Source organism: Apis mellifera, linkage group LG4 (assembly GCF_003254395.2).
Source record: "Apis mellifera strain DH4 linkage group LG4, Amel_HAv3.1, whole genome shotgun sequence".
Lineage (NCBI taxonomy): Eukaryota > Metazoa > Arthropoda > Insecta > Hymenoptera > Apidae > Apis > Apis mellifera.
In genome coordinates this window covers 102,537-129,156 of record NC_037641.1, presented here as the reverse complement: position 1 = coordinate 129,156, position 26,620 = coordinate 102,537, and the positions used below count along the sequence as shown (strand labels likewise).

Sequence of the window (26,620 nt, the reverse complement as noted above, 5' to 3'; positions counted from 1 at the left end):
CTAGTTGATCAGTAATCAAATTTTAAATTTATTTATTAACAGCATGAATTATCTTATAAATTCTTTTTTTTTAACATATTATTCTACAATTAATATTCAATGTCAAAAATATAAAAAAAAAATAAATTCCAATGTCAAAAATATAAAAAAAAAATTGTATATTAATTTTTAATGAGAAAAAAAATCTCTTCAAGATATCCACAAGAAATTTCAAGATTTCAAGATTTTTAAAAATACTAATTATAAAAATATTGATCCTATTTCGTCATTGTTACTAAACAAAATCAAAATCAAAATCAAAATGCTATATGAATTAAATACATGATATATTTTAATATTTTATAATATATCACTTTAATAATATATTCTGGAATCTATGAATATTTTTCATTATTTTTCATTATTTTTATGAATAAATATTTTTAATAAACAAAACTTTTTGCTATGTAAATTTCTATCACTAATAAGCAAAACTTGAAACCAGAAAAACTAAATTCAAAAAAGACAGTACAGAATATCTTGTAAAATCTAAATTTAAAAAAATTATAAATATAATAATATTAAAGGAATAATACAAAATAATACTAAAAACTTATAATTAAAATTTATCTTATTAAATTATATAATACAGTTATCGACAAAAATAATATATTTTTTAATAATTTGAAATAATATATATCCTAAGAAATATTTAATTTCAAAATTATTTTTCTTAAAATTAATTTTTCTCACTGAAACTCTTTTTCCATCTCCATTTCTTATTCCCTCAAGAATTTACATTTATTCTATATCAATCAATTTTTATAGAAACTTTTAAATTGTTCTAATTATTAAAACGAATATAATAAAAAAAGATATATATATATATATATATATATATATATATATATATATACATACAATTGTATGTAATATATTTTATTTCTCATAAATTACATTAATTATAATACTCTAAAATATCTAATTTCTTTCTCTCAAAAGGGTAGAAAAATTAAATATGTTGAAAAAAAATTGATAAATCGTGTACACATTGTAAAATTTAATTTTTCATAGGTCAATATCTCATCTCTTTTGAAATACAACAATTTTTTATAAATTAAAGAAAAATCTAAAAGTTAAAGCAGCAACAAGAAATATAAAACCAGAAATTTCCGCGTATGAATAATTTAATCAAGATGTAATCAACTATTGAATTTCTACCGATAAATCACTTTCGAAACCAATGACGGATACAAATCCCACAACTGAATTGTAATACCAGCTGGTACGTTCTAAACAAATATATCATCCTCCAACTCCAACTATCAGGCATGACGAAATGTTTTCGTAATTGTGCTGCAATTGTGTACATTTACATTTTACAATTTCCACTTAATATTTGCAGCTGAATGAGAAGTTAATTCCTTCGAAATTACGAACAAATAAAAAAAGTTATTTTATCTTCTATGTACATTATGTTTAATAAATTAGAAATGTACAATTTTCTTGAATCATTATATAGTTGAACAACAAAATTGAATTAATTAAGAGGAAAGTAAAATAATTATTGGAAAATATTAAAATGTATAAATATTTTATTTCATTTCTCAAATTGAAAATCGATATAAAACAATCAATAAATGCGTTCTATGTACACATAAGAATATTATATCGACCCAATTAACCCTACTTGAAACAAGGATCGAATTACGATATTTCACTGGTGACGTGATCCAATTAAAGATAATTAATCGATAGACACCGCTGACAGTAAATTACTATTACAATATCTTTGGTAAAAGAAACTATCGATATAATGCTATCAATACCTTCTAAGAAAGCAATTCATTTCGCCAATGATCCCCGATGGTCATTCTCATCGTCTAAATTCAGTCAATTAACTACTCGTAGAAAAAGCTCGGAGAATTGGAAGATTGGCGTGCTTGGATCGCTCTGTCCGTGCGATTAATGCTTTTCCTCGAGTGCTCTCCCTTCTTCGAAGTTCAACGGACGTCGAGGCGTTCAAGAATTCGTTGATATCCCCCAGGCAAAGTCAAGGAAGGAATCCTTTTTTGCAAGGCAAAGAGACCGAGCTTGATTGCTGCATTGTCATCGCGCAATAGCACTTGGGCCGAATACGATCGAGAATTCGAGAAATAATATCGTGGTGATCGCAATTTAGAGAAACGACTCTCGAGAATCGAATGAGTTGTAAAAATACGCGTAACTCTCGTGTAACTCGTTTAGTTAGCGATTGGGAAATTGTGTTTTAAGTGTGGAAAAATAAATGAGACGAATTTATGATTTTATCCTTTGGAAGAAATGAAAGTGCGATTATTGCAAAAATAAGGAATAAAATATAAGTTTTTTATCGTAAAATCATTAAAGTCGATGAAATAATCTAAAAAGATTAAAGTTTCAAACTTTTTCGAATTATTGTACGAGATAATTTTAATTAAAATTAAGTTTTTAATTTCAAAAAATTTATAACAAAAATATTTGTATAGATTTCTACATTGCGTAATTTATAAAAACACCTTCAGTGTTATAAAGAAATCGTTCAATTTGTCCATAAATATTGTCAAAGGAAAAATTAAAAAGAAAAAGATACTCTTTAGTACTTTTTGGTACAAAATAAATTGATATTTTTTTCGGTTTCTTTTGTCAGAACAGAATGTAACCAGAAAGGTTTTTTTTTTATAATACGTTCAACTACCTATCGTGAAAAACCTGGTCGTGAAAAGAAAATTTCGTTTAGGATTTAGGATGCGGGACAATGGAAAGTTCGCTTTCTTAAAGGGTGGCCGTATTGTACGATGACGCAAAGATGTACAAGCGAGATGATATACCTGATAGAAAATCTAATAAGCTTGAAATGAAATTGCCTGATTATATTCTAATATGTACATAATAATTATAGAGAATATTTTTGCTTAAAATGTTTTAAAATGATTTTTTAAACTTTCTTTAATATCTTTTTATATATTATATAAAATATATTTTTTTTATATAAAATTAGATAAATTAATAAGTAATTTAATAAGTAATTTTTTTTGAATTTTAATCATATTAAATTTATATTTTTTTATGATTATTACTAATATACAATTTGACACAATTTTTTATATTTATATATTCTTTGAATTATTCTTTTGAATTGTGTTTAAATTACTGCTAGAATTTTTTTCTTTTTAAATTATAATATTTGTGCAATGGTTTATCTCACAAAAAATTAATATTTTCAATTAAAAATTTTCAATTAAATTAAAATGATCTTTTAATGATCTTACTTGAATATCATTTAAAAATTAGTTTTCTTTTTCATTCTTTTTTTTATTTCTGCTCTCTTTATTTTCTTTAATATTTTTTTCTATATTATATAAAATATATTTTTTTTATATAAAATTAGATAAATTAAATTTAATAAGTAATTTTTTTGAATTTTAATCATATTGAATTTATATTTTTTTATAATTATTACTAATATACAATTTTACATAAATTTTTTTACATTTATATATTCTTTGAATTATTCTTTTGAATTGTGTTTAAATTATTACTAGAATTTTTTTCTTTTTAAATTATAATATTTATGTAATGGTTTATCTCACAAAAAATTAATAAAATTTTCAATTAAATTAAAAAAAATTCTTTTAAAAACTCTATTTATTCTACATATAAAAAATACAATTTTACATAAAATTGTTTTTTTCTTTTTGTCTGTCAAGTTGAATATATAATTATTTTAATTATTTTAATTCTTTTTGTTTTTATTTTTTCTTGATTTCTTTTTATGATTATATTTCAAAAACGAAGATTATTATAAATTTTAAATAAAACAATCTATAATAATTAATGTAATAATTAATCTATAATAAATGATTTTCCAATGTTATCCATATTCATTACAAAATGAATCATTATATAATAAATAAATTCAAATAAGTAACTTTCCAAATCTATCTTCATTTTTCTTTATAGACATTTTTTTATTACCTATGATAATTTTTAATAATTATCACAGAGGAACAAAAATTAAGATTGAACATAAAGAATTGAAAATTTATTGAAAAATATAGAAAAAATAAGACTTATCACCTAAAAATCTTCTCAAATAATATCATTATCGACTAAAAATACTTTTAAGAATAAAACAAATTGAGATGGCAATTTTTCATCCATAAATAAATAATATAATTTCATCGAATTTCATTTTCCATCGAAACATTTCTCAGTGTATCGTGACACGGTTCGTTTGACCAATTTTTCCAAACTGATAAATAAAGATACGATCGATCCTCGGGTAAGTTCCCTTTTTTTTCGCAAATATAGATATTCGTGCAAGAGAATTAAAGATAGACCAGCTATATATATATATATATAGAAATAGAACACACAGATGTATGGAATGATGTACGGTCGATAACACGTAAAGCCTGAATACGAAACGAGAGGAACTTAACGATCACGACATTATCAGTATTCCATAGATATGTCAAATAACGAGAAAGGTGCGTGCAAAGTGGTTTCGTGATATCATCGAGACGCCACGATGGCGCCGCTCTCAATGGTTAATCCGACAGAGGGTATTGTGCCAGAATGTCTCGTAATTAATATTGTTTAACATAAATGTTAACTTTGCTAACCTGTCCAATGCAATTTTTTTCTACATTTAAATCTTCATTCTTCGATTATGTCACATAATTCCTAATTTATGACGATAAATAATTATACATAATATATAGATAAAAGAGAAGATGAATAAATAATAATACATAAAATCAGGAAGTCATTTCATCAGCGACAATACATTTGTAATAAAAAAAGAGGTTCACATGAAAGTTGATGTATAATTAAAATGATGTATAGAAAATTAGAAAGTCGTAGTTATGTGTGTATTTGCAATTTTAAAGTAATAAGAAATTTTTATTATTCATTAACCAATTACAGTTAAGAGTACAATAATTATATTTTGGGATTAAGAATTTTTTCAGAAAATAAAGTTAATCGATTTGATTTTTGAATTATAAAAAAAATTGTAGGAAAAAGAAATGATTTTCAAAATTAATTTTATGTTTAATGAAAAATTACGTCAATTATAAAGATTAAAATTTAAATATTTAATGATTAGAGGTGAAAATAAATGACAGAATATCTAGATTCATCGAAAGATAATTTGTTATTAAATGTTATTTATATTATTTACAATTCTGTTTCATTAAACATTAAGTCTAAGTTTCATAGTTAATTTCATAGATTTTGGCTAAAATAGTCGCTCCATCTTTGTATTAAATATTATTTATTAAACAATTCTGGGAAAACATTTTATTTCCAAACGATTGAAAAAATAAAGAAATATACCGAGTGATTTAAACTTGATTTCCAAGAGTGGCCATAAAAAGAATTTCTAGAAATGGAGAAGGCGTTTGCATTGATCTGTGGCTACTAAAGGAAACCTATTCCATAAAGGCAAGCATTATAATAGTATTTCACAAATAAAAAGTTAAAATTAATTTAATTCTTTCATGTAATTTTTTTTAGAAAAATTATCAAAGAATTCTGAAATAATATTTGTTATTATTTTGATAATTAATATTATTTTAATTGTTAATGTAATACTATCACTTGAACTATAATAAGTTGAAAAAATAAAAATAATTTTATTCCATTAAATTGATAAGTAAGAATGTTGATATAATTGATACAGTCATACAGTTGTCTTGATGAATCAGTAATATAATTACAATGTAATTAGTAAATGTCATTTGTTTTATCAATGCTTTGATCAATTAATCTATCTTTCTATCATCAATTTATCTATTTTTAATATTATTTATAAAATATTTATAAAAGATTTTTCAAAGATTTATCAAAAATACAAATTCTATGATAAAATATCTAATTAAATTGGATATAGAATATTAAAAATATATATATAATTTATTCTCTTTGATTTTTGTTAAATTAAATAATACACGTTGATGAGATGTTTTCTGTAAATTATAATTTCATTTATTTATATAAAATACACGTAAAAAAATTCATATCTTAATATTCAAAAAAAAATTAACATACTAGGTTCTGTCACCTTACCCGCAGAAATATCAAATTTATTTCCAACACGTTCGTTAAATTTTTTGCTCCAAAAAGCGTAAAATTTGAAATAAAATTCCAGTACTTTCGGAATAAAAGAAAGTTTCTTGCATAAAGTCCTGCAGTCAAGTCGACTTTTCGCAAAGTTGACCGTCTTCTTCGTTGGCGAGAAGAGGTGACTCGTTAATTAAGATTTCCCCGACTACGAGTCCGTATTTTTCACTCATTCTACTGAGCGAAATAAAACCATTCTCCATTGCGACGAAGTAGAATAAGGCGAGTTGAGGGTGGACAGTATTCCATTCTTTCTTGGTCCGTTATTTGTCGAATTATGCTCAAGAAGATGATCAACGAGGACGTTTATTTCTATCTTCCGACACGTTTCTTTTTTTTTTTTCAATGAAAATGTGATTTTTCAATTTTTTTTTCTATTAACGTTACATTAAGTCTCGTTTACAAATCTCAAAAGTTGAATTTTTAAAGAAAATCGAATATATCTTATAATATATCTTATAACTTATTTTTCAATACTTATATAACTAACTAATAAAAAAGATAATTTATATATATATTATCATGATAAGAAATTATTAGAATTTTTTAAAAATTATTTATTTCAGATATTTTTTATCTCAAAATAGCATTTACATATTTATATCATGTAAGAAATCATTTTGTATAAGTATTATATATAGAAATTGAATTTATTGCTTGATTAAAATTAAATTGCTTACAAATAAATTCTTAAAAAATAAGTTCAGAGGATAAAATTTATTTAAAATCTATTTTCTAAAAATCTATTTCTTAATTATATGTATATATTGTTTGAATTATAATTGATCTCATAGTTCTTTATTTATTTAAACAAAAAAAATTTTAAATATTACCAAAAAACTAGCATTTTAATTTTGTAACCAATAACGACTTTTAATTGTTGCATTTGCATCATCCATAAATTATGGACAATAAAATATTATGGAAAATACATCAAATTTACAGGAAATCATTTTGTATGAATATTAAATTGCTTACAAATAAGTTCTTGAAAAATAAGTTCAAAGGATAAAATTTATTTAAAATCTATTTTCTAAAAATGTAGTTTTTAATTATATGTATATGTATATATTGTTTGAATTATAAGTGATCTCATAGTTCTTTAGATAGATTCTTTAGATAGATTGTTTAAATAGATTTATTTAAACAAAAAAAATTTTAAATATTACCAAAAAACCAGCATTTTCATAATTTTGTAATCAATAACGACTTTTAATTGTTGCATTTGCATCGTCCATAAATTATGGACAATAAAATATTATAACAATGGACAATAAAAATATATGAAAATACATCAAATTTATTATATATTAATTTTTTCATTTTGTATGATGTATTTTGTATTATATTTAGAAATTGAATTTATTGCTTGATTAAAATTAAATTGCTTACAAATAAGTTCTTGAAAAATAAGTTTAAAGGATAAAATTTATTTAAAATCTATTTTTTAAAAATATAAAAAAAATTAAAATATTACCAAAAAACCAGCATTTCAATTTTGTAATCAATAATGACTTTTAATTGTTGCATTAATCGTCCATAAATTATATATATTTTATGTTTATATTAAAATAAAACATCTTCATGATACATTGATAGTCTCATAACACATTGGATGAAACGTTGTTTAGAGAATACGTTTCACAAAGCATTAAACGTAAATTAAAAAATTTCGTTTACTTTTAATCCACGTTTCGTACACGATAATTATAAATGGATTGAAACCTTGTGATCCTATCAAATTGAAAAGAAAACGTGCATTTCGTTGAAACGATTCCCCATTCCCGGTAGAAACCCTGCCCGCTTGCAGGTAACGCGGCTTGCAATTTCCGCTTTGAAACGACTACGCGATACGGGAAAACGTGCAAATTTAAGAGACTCGAACATCAAAGAAACTAGCTGTTCGCGCGTAATTGCGTGGTCAGTTAACGATCTGTCCTCCTTACTACGACCTGAAAAAAAAAGAAGAAGAAGAAGAAGAAGAAGAAGAGAAGGAGGGGAAGGAAAAAAGGTAGGAAAAGGTGACCGCGGCTCTTACTCGAGAACCGCTCGGTAAAAATGGCGACTCTTGGGTCAATCTACGCGTTGAAAGTGGGTCACTTTGCAGTGGCACACTGCCAACGCTCCCACATGTGAACCGTCTCACGCCCGTCGCAGTTTCAAACTGGCAACCACCTATAGACACGGCCGACCCAACAACTAGGGGTAGCCAGGTACCTATTAGGCCTATAGTAGAATCTTATTGATTTTGATCGTTTTTTTAAAGGGAATTCGTTGATATAATAATTAGATAAAATAGCCTTTTTCGTATCTTGGCATCGTTTTAATTAATAATACTTTTCGTTCAAAAGATTCGAAAGCGAATTTTAACGTAAAATTGAGGGACCACTTTGGAACATTGAGAATCAAATATAATTAAATAATTTTTTGTTAATTGGTTATTATTGATATATATATAATCAAATTTAAAAATGTATAATTAGAATGTAGCTTTGAATTGTGGATATTGATTGTTTAAATTGTATTCTTCTATATTTTGAACTCTTAATTCGTATAATATTATTTTTAGAGATTATTATTAGAGTTAAATTTCTTTAAATGATTTAATAATCGAGAATGTAGCATTATAAAGGGTAAAGAAATATATTATAAATATAGATATATGTTATTTTTTTTATTATAATTATGTTATAATAAAAATTGTTTTTCTAAAAATTAATACAATTCTTTCATTTCTTTTCTCACAATTTCTTAATCTTTCCTTTCCTTTCATTTAATTATTTATAATTTAAAGTCTAATTAAATTCAAATATAATTATAATTATATACCTACATGTGTATATTCCATATATGTATTTTTTAAAATATTATCCATATTAAATTTATTAATTTAATATTTTCACGTTTATATTATTTGTACAAGGAAAGATCAATATAAAATTTTTTCAATGTTTAAAATTACATAATTATAAATTAGGAAACTGCATAAATTTTATGAAAAAATAATGCAATAAGAGAAAAGAAATTTTCTATATTTTTCTATATTTCTACTACTTTTCTATATTTTTACTATTTTTTTTATTTATTTCGTCAGAGTCAGTAACGTAAAATATCTGTGAAAAGAAGAAGCTCCATCGTCATTTCAGTCTCTGTCACGTTTTCCGAATAATTTTAAATGATAAACTGCAAATGTTATTGGACGAATAATTTGCTTCAATTCGAATCGGAATGGCAAAGGGGGCTATCCATCATTTTCAGAAGATTCGCTCAATAATTCAATTCAGTCACCTGTTTACGACGTGAAGCGTGAAATATTATTGTAGAATTGGCTCATATGGCGAATATATTAATATTAATATCACCATTTTTTTTGTTATCTGTTTATTTTGATATTTTTAGTCTTTTATTTTTATTAGAATATTATATTCAAAATTTTATTTAAATATGAGAAATTCTTTGTATAATTCTCAAATAAAGTATTAATTATTTACAATTTTTTCAATAATTTCCCCTTTTAAAAAATACAAAGAACAAGATGTATAGAACAAATGTAATTATTTTCATTATTTATGCTTCTTGATCGATTATGAAAAATATTAATATTAAATAAAAATCGACAACGTATGATCCTTACATTGAACAAAATTTAATTAGAAATCCTAGCATTAAACGGATTTGAATGTTATAATAAGGATGATAAGAAAGTATAAAAATTCTGGCGTACAGATGGTTTCGCGTTATATAGTTGGCGTCGATGAGATCTAAAGCTCAAACACGAACTTTTATTGGCCATATGCACGCGATTCGAGCTACCGTTTTAAGATTTAAGCGACTGCTTCTATTTTAATAATTGGTCGAAGCTGACTGCCATTAAATATTTTTATCATCCTTTTTACCATTTATTTTTATCCTTTGTTAAAATGTCGAAACAAGAAAGAAATCGAATTCTTATTCTTAAATACCATCATCTTTTCTCTTGTTCCAGATATATTTTTTTTTAATGTAATTTTTAAATCTTTATGACTTAATAATAAAATAAAATAACTTTTTTAAAATTGCATCAAATAACTTGAATTTCTTTTGAGATGTTAGAAGAATTTCTTTTTAGATTATTAGAAGATTATTACAATTACGATTTTGAATGTATAATAAAAATTTAAAGCATATATTAAAGTTTCATCGAAATCAATTATTGATTTAGAAACGACGAGTTAGAATGAGGTTTTTCAGTCTAAATCTAGTTTCTTTACATTTTATACAAATTTTTTTCTTCCAAATAGAATTAAAATTTCAAATCGAAACATCAATTTTAATAATTTTTATTTGAATTTAATTTTCAATTAAAAATTCTTTTTAATTAAAACTCACAAATTTTATCTTCTCGTGTAAATTTAATAAAATTTCTTCCATTTCGAAAAACATAAAAAAAAAAAAAACAAGAGTAAGGGACAATATATATTATTTAAGAAAATATCGTAAAAATAACTTAACTTAAACTCGATGTTCTCTCGAGGGATGTTTATATATTACTTTATTACTATGATTGAGAATTTATTGCGTCGTAATAGGTGCGAACGTTAGACACTAAGTGCTCAATGATCTTTCCATTCGTGGAATTTTCTTTTCCCCAAGGTGGCGTAAATTGTGCCTTTACCAGCAAGTATTTCAAAGAGAAAAAAACAACGTGGCGTAAATTTCAGAATTCCATGGAGAATTATATTTATTTTCAACTTTTATGTTATCTCTAGAAAAATATAAATTTTTTGTATTAAAAATTTATGATAAAATAATCCTATTCTATTTTTCATTTCAATTTTAATCAATATGTACAGGTTTATTTATTCGTAAAATATGAAAAGGAGAAAAAACAAATTGTATAATATTACAAAAATTAATTAAACGAAATTAATTAATTTCAATAAAATAAAAGGGTTAAAAGTAAAATAATTGATATATTTCATATATTGATGATATACTTGTATGGACGTTTTGAGATGTGTAAATGAACTTTCGAACAAATCGGTGAAGGTTGTGAAGCTAAACTTGGTCAATATTTCTTTAGACAACCGTTATATATATATTTCTATTCCTTGGACAAGAACTGGTATTAGAGATTTTGTGTACTAAGCCGTAAAATTATAAAGGTCAAGTTCAGGATTAGAGGAGTCTTTGGTTTAACCTTTGTACGTATTTCCTTTGCAAGAGCTTTTTTAATCATATATAAATATCATACAAAAAAAAATGAAAAACTAGATATTAAAATTTTAAAATATATCAATGTATAAAAAAATACAGAAGAGAAATTGTAACTATGTCTTAAACTTTCTTAGAATTGAAATTGATAAAATTTTCAATTAACTCTTTTACTATGTTTACAAAAATGGAACAATTTTTTTAAAATTAAAGCAAACAACTTAAATTTTTTTTTAGAAAATGAAAATATATATATATTTTGTTTATTATTGTTTATTATTTATAATTACTTTCATATTATAATATATACATAGTTCAAGAAAGTACTTAAATCTCGTATGGAAAGAATTTTGAGAAAAATTGTGTTATTATTCCTTAGTGTTATGTGAATTACGCTGGAAAGAATCGTAGCTGTTAATTTGCATAACAGACGATACATTTACATAGAATATAGCATTTGTATTTGACTTTATAAAGTACAGAATAATGCACAAATTAGATATTCAAGTATTTTCATGCTGAAAAAGAAATATTCTTTGTTATTTTATTATACACAGATATTCCAGTGAATATTTTACCCATAAATTAAATACTAAAGCAAATATTTATTTTAAAAATAATTTCTTTAATATACAAAGTGGCATTTTAAATTTTTCCAATAATTTATAAATAATAATTTTCATGTAAGAAAATAAAATTTCATGAAAAATTTATTCCATTGTAGAAAGAAGAGATTTTTCATACAATTTTATTTTAGAAATATGTATGAATATCTTAAAATTAAAAAAACTTTTTAACAACAAATGATTGGATAAACAATTTTCCAAGTTAAAATGAACATAAAAATATTAAACTTAAAGAATAATTTTATTTTTTCTATTTTTTTATTATGTTTCCTTTTTGAATTGAATTCCTTTTTGAAATTATCGCAAATTATAAATATTAATTTCATGATTTATGATTACTTTCTTATTTATTTCTTTTCATATATCGATTCTAATAATTTTTGACAATGTATAAAATTGTGAAAAAGTCAAAACAAGTTTCTTAAAAAAATGATTACTTTCTTTTCATTACAATTAAAAATTTTGATCAAAATATATTCTTTATACATTTATTATAGTCAATAAATTTTAATGATTATTCAGTATCATTATTTCTTTAAATTAACAAATATTAACGAAATAACTAATTCAATATTTTATTTGTTTTTATGTAAAATTGTTTTAAATAAAAATTAATACAAATGTATAATTTATATTAATATAATTTTGAAGAAAGCACATATTTCTAATATTATGAATTTTTCATAAATAGAGATCATATAAAAGTATTTTTAAATAGAATTTTTAAATGATATCATATAATTTTTCATACACGAATTTATATAATTCGTTATCGTAAGATTATCGAAAAATTAATTCTAGAAATACATTTAATTTAAATTTTGTAAAACATCATATAAAAAACATGAAGGAAAACACGAACAAATGTTTTTTTATTTTCCTGGAAAGTAGTTATTCTTATCTCTTAAATAGTAAATGTTATAAAATTCAAATCAAAATATTTATTAAAATTAATGTTTTTTTTTTATATAATTTAACACTAACATAAAAAATTTATAAAACTTTTTTTATAAAAAATAACAAAATTTATTTAGAAAAAAAAAATAATCTTCATGTAATAAATTTACGAGAAAAAGTAATAGATTAAAATATGCATACTTTAAAAACTTGATTTTTATCTAAAATTTTTTTTTTAATATTATTACAAACAAGATATTTTATATGATTATGTTATTTCATTCTTATATATGTATCATGATATAAAAAAAATTATTATATTTTATTTTATTTAGAGTGTATATATTACAGTAATAGAACAATATGAAATTAATATAATTATATATTGTATAACATACAAAAAATTAATATAACAACATTTGAATATCATAATAACAATAATATAATAATAATAGTGTAATAGTGTAATATAATAATATAATAATAATAGTGTAATATAAATAAATAATATTGTATCAAAATATTGTATCATCATGGAATATGGAATATAACCTCAAATCCTAACTCTCCAAAGATAAAGATAAAATTTATGTAATTATCCTTAACAGTTTGTTCAAGTCTTTTTCGAGATTCACTTTGTAACAGAGTTAATTAACGGTATAAATATAGATAAAAATCTTTGTTAATGGGTTCATAGCTCGTTAAATCAGTTTCAACGCTTTTTCTCTTTCTCTCTCTTTTTTTTTTTTTTTTTTTATACGAGACACGGGACATGGACAGTGTCGCAGTCGACAGGTTGGCTTCCATAAAGATCGATTTAGCCCCGATTGACGCGAAACTGGTGCATACGGCTGGGCCGACTCATTGTGTGAAAAGTCGTATAATAACGATAATGGCAAAAAGTGCAACCAGCGTTTACAATGTTGCGTGAGAAACGATAATCATCATCGTGCGCCTGTCACGCCACCATCTAAAACAACCCCCTTTCTCGAAACGATGTGATCTCTTGCTTTAGAATTATTTTCAATCCTTTTTTCTTCCTACGCAATTCTTTTTATTTTTCTTTTTTTCCTTCTTTTGTCTTCTATTTTTGCTTTTATACTCGAGAAGAAAAGAAAACGATTCTTCGCTTAAGAATAGCTGGTTTGTAAGATGAAAATGAGTGTGAAAAAAAGTGTATAATAGATGTAGAATAGAATTTTTAGTAAATTACGATCAATATTGTTTCTTTTTTTTTTTTTTGTATGTTGAATAAAAGAAAAGTATCTTTTTAGATATATTTTTTTTTTAATTATTTCTGTTTTAAATTTTTACATATAATAAGATTCTGTTATCGATTAACATTGATTGAATATAAAGCAGTTTTCTCCTAATAAAAAAAGTTATATAAATATTTCATGATTCGATATAATAGATTTTGTTATGAAAAATTGGCAATTTCATCAGTAAAAAAATAAAAAATATTGTAAAAGTAATTGGCAAATGATCTTTGATAATTATAAATTAAAGTAAAATTTTCTTTTTTAATTTACTTATTCTTATTTATAAAATGATCTCTCTTTTTGAAAAGCCAGTATCATTCAATAATTTATTTTCTAAGAACATAATCAAAAAATCATTATAATCTATCTTCTTCTTTTTTATTAATTACATATTTTTTATTAATAATAATTTTTCTTCTTCCGTCTTTTTCTAAAATGAAACTTAAGATGATTTTTAAAGTAATTCGCAATATAAAATTTAAAAATAAATATGATATTAAATTTAATTGTTATCTCGGTCTTTCATATTTAAAGACTTGTCCTTGATTGCAATTAAATTTTCTAGATCAAGACAACTCGATTTAAATGATCCGAGAAACAGAAGGTGATAACAAGAGGAGTTTACTTTCCTAAGAGATTTCCTTTAACGAGCTAGCAGATAATCTTACAAGACATACAGTATTTAATTACCACTAATGGATTTCTGTGGAAATAGATTTTATCCTTTACGAATTTTCAAATATCCAATCCTTCCCTATGTGTCTCTATACAAAGGTTTAAATATTTCTATTTAAATATTCCATTAGTATTTGTGGCAATTTATGCAACAGATAGCTGCGGTTTGACATCACACATCTGCCAACCCATCTGAAAAGAAATTAGAGGACTAATTTAAACCAAGTTCGTTGTCCTCGCTAAAGTTTTTACAAGAATTGTGAAAGAAAAAAAACTTATCAATTTTTTTTTGACAAATCACTTTTGACAAATCGCTTATTCCATTTGTGGATTAAAAATCCGCCATTATGTATCGATTTGCAGAGAAAAAGTATCAGCGAGTGATTTTTGCTCGAAATGTTTTTTAAATAAATTTTCACGCTTCTCTCTATTTCTTTCGAGATGTAGGTAAATATGGAACGATATTTACTTCACATCGAATAGAAAACCTAAAAGGTTTATCTTGACACAAGTATTTTCGATAACTGTATATAGTTAACAGTACTTCTTTACTTAGCACTTCTGAAGTACTTTGTGTTTCTTGCCAATTCCTTCTTCTTGTTACACTTATTTCTAATTTTTTTCTTCCTAATTTATTTGTTTAATACATATAAATAAAAGAAATCAAAAAAAAAATTCTTTCATTTTAATATATTAATTTTTTTAGATTGATTTTTATATTTGTTGTATTAATTTAAAATAAATAAATTCAAAATACTTTTAAAGTTTTTTAATTCCATTTAATTTACTGATCTTTTATATCATTGTAAAATAGCATCGTCAAAATTTGTTTCATTAATTAAATATGAAATGTATTTTTATTTAATTAAATATAAAATATGAATTTATTATTTGCATTATATTGCATATTTATACTGTATATTATATTATTTTATAATTCATTTCTATGTATGCAGTTAAAAAATCGAGAAACAAAGATTAAAATGTCGTAATTTAAACTTTATTTATTTTTTCACTATTTAATTTTTACATATCATGTAATTTTCCATTTCAAATATTTCTTTTTAATGTACATTTTTTTCTCCATTCCTATAAGAGACAACTTTTATTTTTAATTATTATATTATATTTTAAAAATTACATGATAAAAAAATAATATAGAAATATATCTCAATTTAAATATATTTTTAATATTTTAAAATCACGAATCTCAAAACAAAGTATCTTCAGTTGATTTTATCTTGAATATTTCATCCAACTCATCGGCCAAGATCGGGGACTATAAATTATGAATGTCATTATTTCGAGGAAATGGTTTACAGCGAGAAGAGTTTCGTGAATAATTCGTGTGCGCTCAAACCTACCAATCTTGTGTCGCAGATTTCATACTTTTCTTATTCCGCCGTTCTCTTCTCTATTTTCGAAACAACCTCGAGTATAAATATTTTTTAATATGTAATCTTTCTTCCAACATATTCTATTTCTGATATTTTGAAAACGTACACGTAAAAACTGTTCTTTTCATTATTTTCTTTATGACCTTATTAATAAAGATAAAACAGATCTTAATAAATCTATAAATTGTTATCAATTAAAGTTTACAGAATATTACTTGAATAATATTGTTCCAATCGTTTTGTTATATGATATATAAAAAGAAAATTGTGTATTTTAATGAATATAAAATTGAAATGCTTTTTTTATATTATTAATATAGTTTTTGAAAAAGTTAGAAGCAAATAATCTCTCATGAAAAATTCAATATAAAATATAAAAAATAAAAAGAATAAGTTAATGAAATATTTTAAATTTATCATCCATTTATGGTAAAAATTCCTTTCTCTTAATATTATTTTCAATAAAGCTATAAGAATTCAGTCATTTTTATTTCAACTATTCAATAGATCTCTAAATAGCATATTTTAATCTTATTTAAAAGTCAAAGAGTGTATTGAATTTTAAATGTTACAATATCTCGAGAAAAAAGATGCAAAATATTTTAATTGAAAAGGTATAAGAGGGATTGTTTCAAAGTCTAATTGTAAGCAATGCACTTGATATAATTTCCTCCCTTTATTTGCATATTGAAAACTTTTGTAAATCATCGAATAAATCTTCTTTCCTTTTTATTCATTTGATTGAATGGTAAACGATTTTAGTTTTTCTCTTATCGATGATATTCAACTGATAACATCCCTTAATAATTAATAGTGGTCATTTAATTTGATTCTCCATTAATCATCCATTATCATCAATTAACTTGTATTATCTTATTAAGAAAGAAAAATATCTTTTAAGGGAAAAGATTCTTTTTTTAATTGACTGGAAACTATTGATGATTCTTTATTAAGATTTCATAAGAGTTTAATAAGCAACTACTAATTTTAATTCTAAACTTTTTTCAGCATGAAACATTTCTTAATTTTATTTTAAATTTTTAATTGGAATTATAACTTATAAAATATACTTATAATTATAAGTATCTCTATTTATATAATATAGTATCTATTTGGATATATGATACATAATATATATAATACTCTACATCTATAAGTTATATATAAATGAAATTGATGAAATTAATTTAATATACTCTGCTTGTAATAGAACATTTAAATATTATTCGATCAATATATAAATTTAACAATAATTTCCTTTACTTTGTTCTAAAATAATAAAAATTAAAATATTTATAGAAAAATTGTTAGATATAAAAAAAAAAGAGTAAAAAATCTAAAATATTCATCGTTTTAATGGTTTATTGGAAATATTATAATTATATTATAATGGAAATATATAAGTTCTACGGGTAAAAAATTGATTGCAAAATCACGCGGAGAAAGGCTATACAACGTATGCGAATTGCTTACGAAAGAAGTATGATATTTTCGTGCTAAACGTAAGAAAGTATGATGAAATGATAGAGATGGAGTAATCATTGTAACATTATATATTTTTAATATAGCTCATTTCAAAAACACATTTTGTTTACATTTTAAAAAATTATTGTTTTCGATAAAAAAAATTTATTAAAATTTTGTATTCTTATTCTTTTACAATTTCAAAATAGGAAAATTTTTTATTTCAATAATTCTAAAATTATTTATTCTCTAAGAAGAATTTTGGAAGAAAAATCATTCAAATCTAGTGAAAAATATATTATAAAAATTCTAAAATAATATTTTTCTTATTTCTCGTTTTTATACAAAATATTTTTTCACTTTTAATTTTTCAATTATTTTAACAATTTTAATATTAGCATAAATTTTTGTTAAGATCAATGCTCAATAATTTATACAATTTTAAATCTAAAAAAAAGATCAAACTTGAAATTTTTGAGAAGAAAAGAATTAATGTCGCTCATTAATTGCATCTGCAACCGAGCAGAAAACGAAAAAAATTTATTAAAATTTTGTTGATAACATTTCAAAGTAGGAAAATTTTTTATTTCAATAATTCTAAAATAATTTATTTATCCTCTAAGAATTTTGGAAGAAAAATCATTCAAATCTAGTGAAAAAGATATATTATAAAAATTCGAAAATAATATTTCTCTTATTTCTCGTTTTTATACGAAATATTTTTCCACTTTAATTTCTCAATTATTTTAACAATTTTAATATTAGCATAAATTTTTGTTGAGATCAATGCTCAATAATTTTAAATCTAAAAAAAAAAAAAAATCAAACTTGAAATTTTTGAGCTTTGAGAAGAAAAGAATTAATGTCGCTCATTAATTGCATCTGCAACCGAGCAGAAAACGAAAAAAATTTATTAAAATTTTGTATTCTTATAGATAATATTTTTACAATTTCAAAGTAAGAAAATTTTTTATTTCAATAATTCTAAAATAATTTATTTATCCTCTAAGAGAAATTTTGGAAGAAAAATCTAGTGAAAAAGATATATTAAATTTGAAAATAATATTTCTCTTATTTCTCGTTTTTATAAAAAATTTTTTTTCACTTTAATTTCTCAATTATTTTAACAATTTTAACAATTTTAATAAATTTTTGTTAAGATCAATAATTTATACAATTTTAAATCTAAAAAAAAAATCAAACTTGAAATTTTTGAGAAGAAAAGAATTAATGTCGCTCATTAATTGCATCTGCAACTACGAGCAGAAAACGAATTAATTTAAAAGCAGGGAGGCCGGGCGTTCTTTTTCGATTTTCGTGTTCGTGAATGAACTTGTGCTCTTACAGTAATGCATTACATAACATTAAGTAATACATTACGCAAGAAAATGTGTGCCACATTAAGTTGCATAACTTGAAATAAATGCATTTTAATGGGCAAGACTCTTTTTATTCGAAAATTTAAATATTATATTTCCCATTTATCGTGATTATTGATTACCGTTATAAATTGATTTCTCAGCTGTATAATTTAATATTTGAAATATTTATTTTTCGTAATTTCGAAGCATTCTGAAATTTCTATATGAAATTTGCACACGTTGCGATTGATTGTATAAAGTCGATGAAAACAAAATTACTAATTCGATCGTAATACATTCAAGAACTTGTTACATTTGATGTAACAATCATCGATGTAACGTGATCTAAGAGAACGTAATCATCGTGCCATACAATTAATGAGAATATTGATTATTTTTAATTCGATCTTCATTGGGAATACAGCATTAGTTTGCAATTTAGAAAATATTTATGAGATTGTAATAATTTTTAAGTTTATTTTGTGTTTCAATAGGGAAAAATGGAAAATAAAATATTTAAAAAATGAATAATATTGTAACAAATTGTAAAATTATAAGAAATTTAAAAATTTAAGATAAAGAATATTATTTATATTAAAGTATCTCTTTATTTAAAATAAAAAATTAAATAATATTACAATAAATTGAAATAATTTAAAATTTTTATAAAAGATTTAATAAAATAACCATTAAAGAATGGTTTTAAAAATTTATTTAAAAATAATATTCATATTATTTATATTAAAATTATTTATAAAAGAATGATAAAAATATGAATTTTTTTATATAAAAGAACTTGAATTTTTTTAAAAAATATAATAAATCTTCTAACTATTTTTATTAATAAATATTATTAAATTGCAATAGTATCTAATTTAAAAAATAAAGATAAAAAGTTTTTATTCTTTTTTAAAATAAGAAATTTTTATTATATTATTATATTTCTATTAAGTTTCAATTATTCTTTATTTGTTCCATTACTATAAAAATAATTAAGTATATAAAAAAAAGGATAATAAAAATCGAGAAATCAAAATAAATGATATGATAGCTTAACATAAATAAAATTTGAGATCACAATTACAATCGTGTATCGAAAGGAAATAGAAGATAAAAAAGAAAGATCAAATTCCTTCGTGAAATTTTATATAATGGTTTAATTCTGGAATCAATGAGACTTCGTAACCATCATTGTTTGTTATCACTGTCAAATTCGTAACTGGTTCAGTCAAGTCTAACAGAATGTTCCAGAGAATGTAACTACGGCTTCTGACTTTAAGCGGGAAGTTTGCTTGTGCACGTGAGTCCGCAGTGCAGACTGCAGTGTCTTTACGTTTTTTACTTCTCGACCATTCACCTTTCTAACGAATAGCAAACAAAAAGCGAATGAAATGGAACGTAGAATAACAGACATAACGAGGTAGTTATTAAATAAATTAAGTTTTTAACTTCAATAAGGATGAATTTGTTAAATATATTAAATAAAAGATAATTATCTCTTATTATTTTAAATATAAAATAATACACATAAATTTGAAATTAGTTATATATATATAGATTTACATCAGTATAGATTTAAAATATTATTTACATCATATTTTATCAGAAATAATTACTCAATTTACATTATGTTATAAATTTTGGATATTGATATAATTTTTTAGAAATAAGAAAAATAATAAATAAAAATAAATTTCATTTCATTAATAATTATTAATAAAAAAAATATAATTCTTTGTAAATAAAATATAATAATTTACTGTAATTTTTCACTATAATTTAAGATTCGTTTAAAAAATAAATTTATTATATTTTTTAAATAGCAAATATAATAACATATAGATAGAATAATAAATACAATAACTAATTTCAAATTTATGTATATTATTTATTACTTAAAATAATAAGAGATAATTATCTTTTATTTATATTTAATAAATTCATTCTTTTTGAAGTTAATATATAATAACAAATTAATATTTATATACATATATTGAATATATGTATATAACAATATTTTTCTTTTTCTTTTGTTATTCTCCTAATTTTTTAATTTTCTAATTTTAATTTCTAATTCATTTATTTCTTTTATAAGCACACCATTACCAGATATATTTTATAAATAATCTGCAAAACTTTGTCTGTACGAAACAGGTCTTTCTATCTCTTTATATAAATACAATATTGATCATAAAATGATTAAATATAAAGTGGTTAATTATCTTTATTAATTACATATTAGAAAAAAGTTTTAACTAATGAAAGAAATGATTTAACTAGTAAAGTATACAAAAATAGATGACATTTGAAACAAGAAGAAGAATTCAAGAATAAGAATCAAAGAATAATATGTATATTTTCTAGTTAAGTTCAAGTAGCAGAAATTTTTGGATTGGATTTGAAATTTGAAACAAGAAGAAGAATTCAAGAATAAAAATCAAAGAATAATATATATATTTTCGAGTCAAGTTCAAGTAGCAGAAATTTTTGAACTGGATTTGAAATTTGAAACAAGAAGAAGAATTCAAGAATAAGAATCAAAGAATAATAATATGTATATTTTCGAGTTAAGTAGCAGAAATTTTTGGACTGGATTTGAAATTTGAAACAAGAAGAAGAGTTCAAATATGTTTGATATGTTTTTGAGCCAACTTCAATTCAAGTAACAGAAATTTTTTAACTTGATTAGTAAGAAAATACATCATGCATAAAAGATCAAAGTTTTCGACATTTGCATATATTTATAAAATATAAAGCATAAATTTGATTTGATTTATAAATGTATAAATTTATATATAAATCTAGACAAAAAAGTAATAATGATTGGAAATTGTCCTGAGAAACTAAAATCAAAATAAATATTTCAAAAATTTTAATTAGATGAAAGAATCATTTCTGTAAAAAAATATATATTATATATATGTATATATTTATATATTTTAAAAACTTTAATTATTATATAATTTATATATAATATATTTTTATCTATTTTTCACAAACTGAAATATATTAATGATAATGAAAAGAAAAGAAAGAAAAGAATAGAAAACAAACTTAATAAAAAATTTACATTTTTCTGTTAAAAAATATTGGAAAATTAAATTTTTTAAAAGAAATTTCATTTTCTTATATGAAAATTTAAAATTTCATCTTTATGTATTTTTCATAAATTAGATTACATTTATTGATGAAAGAAAAAAATGAAAAAAAAAAAAAAAAAAAAGAAAACAATAATAAATTCAAGAAATTCACATTTCTCATATATTAAAAAATTATTATTTTCTAAAAATAACATTTTCATAGAATATTTACTTTAATTGATAAAAGAAAGAAAAAGGCAATAAAATTTTGCCTTATAATATAAAAATTCTCTTTTTTGCCAAAAGAAAAATTATTCAAAAAAATAATTTTTTCAATCTTATACATTTTAAACAAAAGAAGCATAAATTTTTCTCCAAATCAACCACATTACAAATCATTCATTTATATTATTATTAGTTTAAGAAAAAGAAGAATGAAATGAAATAAATTGTTTTTACGAGTTGAAGAAAAAATAGGCGAGAAATAAGATTAGCACGATACACAATTGAGGTAAATAAACTGTGAAATAAAAAGCAATCGAAGTATTGCGGACAATGTGCTTTTAATTACACCCTACGATAGTTAAAACTCGTTTTCCATGCAGTAAGAAAAATCTATATATATATATATCTATTACCTGCTGGTCTGAGATCTGTAAGAATTTCAACGGTGTATTTTAAAACGAAGCAACCTCAGGGCACGTTCTAATTACCACTTGACAAAAAGTGGATGCAATTTTTATGTAATCATGGGGATATCTCGTGATTAATTAAATGTTACGACATGTTTTTCTGGCAAATCCTTATCCCAAAATAAATCTTTCTTATAATCAAAGCAATATTCTTTTAAAGGCAAGTAAAAGAAGGCAACCTCCTACGCGTCAGATGCGAAAGATTAAAATATTTGAGGATCAATGATCTCAATTATTTGTAATTAATGTAATTTTCTTTTTTCGTGAGATTAAAATATGTGAAATTCTTTTGATTCTACGATTTCTTTATATCGTGTTTTTTTTTTTTCATTCTTCTTTATAAAAAGAAAGGATTTTTCTTGAGATTTCTATAAAATAAATCATTTTCTTTTAAAAAAGCGTCTATTCTCTCTCTTTCTTTATATTTTTAGAGTTATTATTATTTTTTTTTAATTTTATTCCATTAATTCCATTCTTTTTAAATCCATTTAATTTAATATTTTAATTTTTATTCTAAAGAACATCAATTGTAAAGATTTTATTTTTTTTCAAATTTCTTTTTTCTTTAAAAAAACTGCTTTATTTTTATTAGTTTTATAATTTAGAAACGTATTCTTGTAAAATTTTTATAAGGATAAAAATATAAATTATATAATATTATATAATATTATATAAATTTTAAAAGTTTTACAATTTAAAATCTTTTTTGTTTTATAAAAAAAAAAAGAAATTAACTTTTTTCGATTCTTGTGTACGATATTAATTTTTTGTATAAATATAACTTTAAAAAATAAAACTTATTAAAAAATATATATAACTTTTTTATTTTTATAGTAATTATTCCACAGTAATTAAAGCGAAAAATATTTCATTTATGATGTAATTCTTTGAAGCAGTGAATTTCATTTTTTTTAAACGATCATAAATAAATTCTTCAAAAAAAACTATCGATAAACTGCAACAAAAATAAAAAACACATTTGATTAGATTGTTCGAGTTTCACAATCGCCTTTTATGACGACGAAACTCGTAAAAGGCGTACATATTTCCACATATGTACTTCAACTTTTATGGAAAATCAATTTTACAATCCAACTGAATCGAGTTCATCAACTTTCGTTACATTGAATAATTAACTTGAATAATATCAAATTTATGAAGAAGAAAAAAATATATTTTAATTGTAATTAAAATATAAAAAATAAAGAAAGAAAAATAAAATACAAAATACTATGATAAACTTTATACATATAAGAAAAAAAAAGATTAAAAAAATGTGAAATTTATAATGCAACTTTTCTTGACAAGTAGCAAAAAAAGAATTCAAAAGGACTTTGTATTGATTCTCTTTATCTATAGTACACTGAATATTACAAAGAAAGGAAAGGGGGGAAAAAAAAAAAGAAAACTTTGTGTTCATCTATGCCAGAAATATGCCACCATATTCGAAGATCGATAGACGACATGGAAAAAAACTTGGCGGACGCATAGAAATCAAAGGGAACGAATGAACGACTTAATCAGTTCGTCGTAAATCCGAAAAAAAAAAAAAGAAGAAAAGAAACAAGAAGTAATAAATATATCGTAAACTTTGATTAATTAAAAGTTTATCATATTTGCCGAATCGAGATGATTTCCATAAAAGTGGAAGAAAAGTAATTTCCAGATAACTTATAACGCTGAAAATTTGATAAGTTTTGTCATTTTCAACAAAGTTTAGAACAAGGTGATTTAATTAGCACTTTTAAACTTTTGATTAGCTCGTCGACTTTCAACTTCATGCGTGTAAACTTTAGAATTATTGTTATATTTCCAATATTTGTTTATATACAATAGATCAAATAAATTATATATTTCTCGATAAATAAAATTAATATTGTAATACTTTTATATAATATCTAATAAATTCTCATATAACATGGATTAGGTAAATATGAATTTGCGTTATAAGCAATCTTAATTTTCATGTATGAGAATTTTCCTCTAATAATAAAATATATTCGAAACAATATTGTCATAAAAAACTTTTATTTTCTACTTTTATTTTATTCTGATATTTTTTCAAAAATAAATAGTATATATATCGATTTAAAAAAGATAGAAGAAAGATAAGGACAATAATTATAATATTTTTAATATTGTAAGAATTCATTAAAAAATCAAATTTTTATAAATATATGTTTACATACAGAGATTAATTCAAAAAGACCAAAATAAACAAAAATGTTAAGTCTTATTTGTTAAATAATATTATTCTTTAAGATATAAATTACTTGAAAGTGAAATGGAAATAGAATCACTTTTCACAAAATACTTTTAATGCAAAATTATTGTATAGCGATAATAATTTTTTTAAGAATGAAAAAAAACGATTTAAATTTTGTTGAGACTATATAAAAAATAATTTTTAAAAATTGGACTAATCAAGTAAGAATTTGAGCCTATAATGAAAATTTAAAACACGTGCAATTCTTGTCAATCTAAATAAATTACATATACATACAATTTATAAAATTTCACGAAAATCGGTATAAATATTGAGCTCGAGATGAATCGAATATTCAGATTTTAAACAATTAAAATTTGGAAGCCCAATACGAAAATGAAAAAAGCAATGAGAAGGGGGTTGCAGCGATTTAAAAAAAAAAACAAAAGGAATGTCCTTCTAAGCGGCCACTGAGCGACTTATTAATTAAGAAAAAAAAAAAAAAAACGCAGAGATTCGTGTACAAAGTATATACTGTCACGTACGTGAGAGCACGGCCTCTTCATCATTATCATCTTTTTTATATGGTATATCGTTCGCTTCGACGGGAGATATCGGAAAGAGTAGTGGCTCTCTCCGTGCAATTACGATGCACAAAGGTGACTCATCTAATTGTCCGTGATGAACGCACTACGCGACGCGATATTGGCGTCGAACTGCGTCACAGAAATTCAAGGGTGCCAGCTTTGTGATAGTTGGCGATATAATATCATTTTATATCGATTATACACGACGGGGTAAGCTCAATTCTTACCAAGGTAATCCTTGCACGCACGAGTGTCACGAAACTGACTCTCTCCATGTCTTTGCACGTAATGATATATAGATCAGTTTGTACATATTTGTAAATAGTTTTCTATGTACATCTATATCGACTATAACTAATTTTATATGATATTAAACAAAAGCTTATGAATAGTCCTTCTAATAATTGATTATCGATATGTAAATTTGGATCTTTTAATTATTATTATAACTTCTTTGCAAATGTCTGTGCACAATTTCATAAAATTTAAAAAATAATAACGAGTTATTTTTCGATATTGACAAATTAAAATAGATTTATATCATGAAATTATTGAAATATAATTTTCTTTAAAATTTAAAACTAGTTGATTAATTATAATTTTGATCCATATTTTGAATTTATATTTTTTAAAAATCTGATTATATTGCAAAAATTTATAATTTATAGAAAATATACAAAAATTTATATAAAATTAATATTTTTTATAAAATGCAGAAGAAAATATAAAGACAAATTATTTATTATTTATTTCTATTTTTTATTATGTTTATAAAATTTTCACAAACAATTTTCTGCAAAACAATCTAATGGAAATGTGACTTATAGAACACGTTTTATACACATTTGTGGATATTTAAAAGTTGAACGTTTGAATATGTTTGTGTTTGAGTTTGCAAATGTTTGAATATATTTGTATGAATTTGTGCTGAATGATGCCGTGACATCGCGTACTCTGTTCGAGCTTAGTACGGGACATTTGCTGCTGTCTAAATGTTCTGTGCGATTAAAATTGAAAATCTATTTAATTGAACTGCATAGAATACTGTCACAGT

At 22.5% G+C, this 26,620-nt stretch overlaps 1 protein-coding gene across 5 annotated transcripts in view; it reads right to left on the bottom strand.

The window, feature by feature from the left end:
- LOC552608 overlaps positions 1-26,620 on the bottom strand; it is a 48,308-nt gene that overhangs the window by 13,040 nt on the left and 8,648 nt on the right. The window lies entirely within an intron of this gene.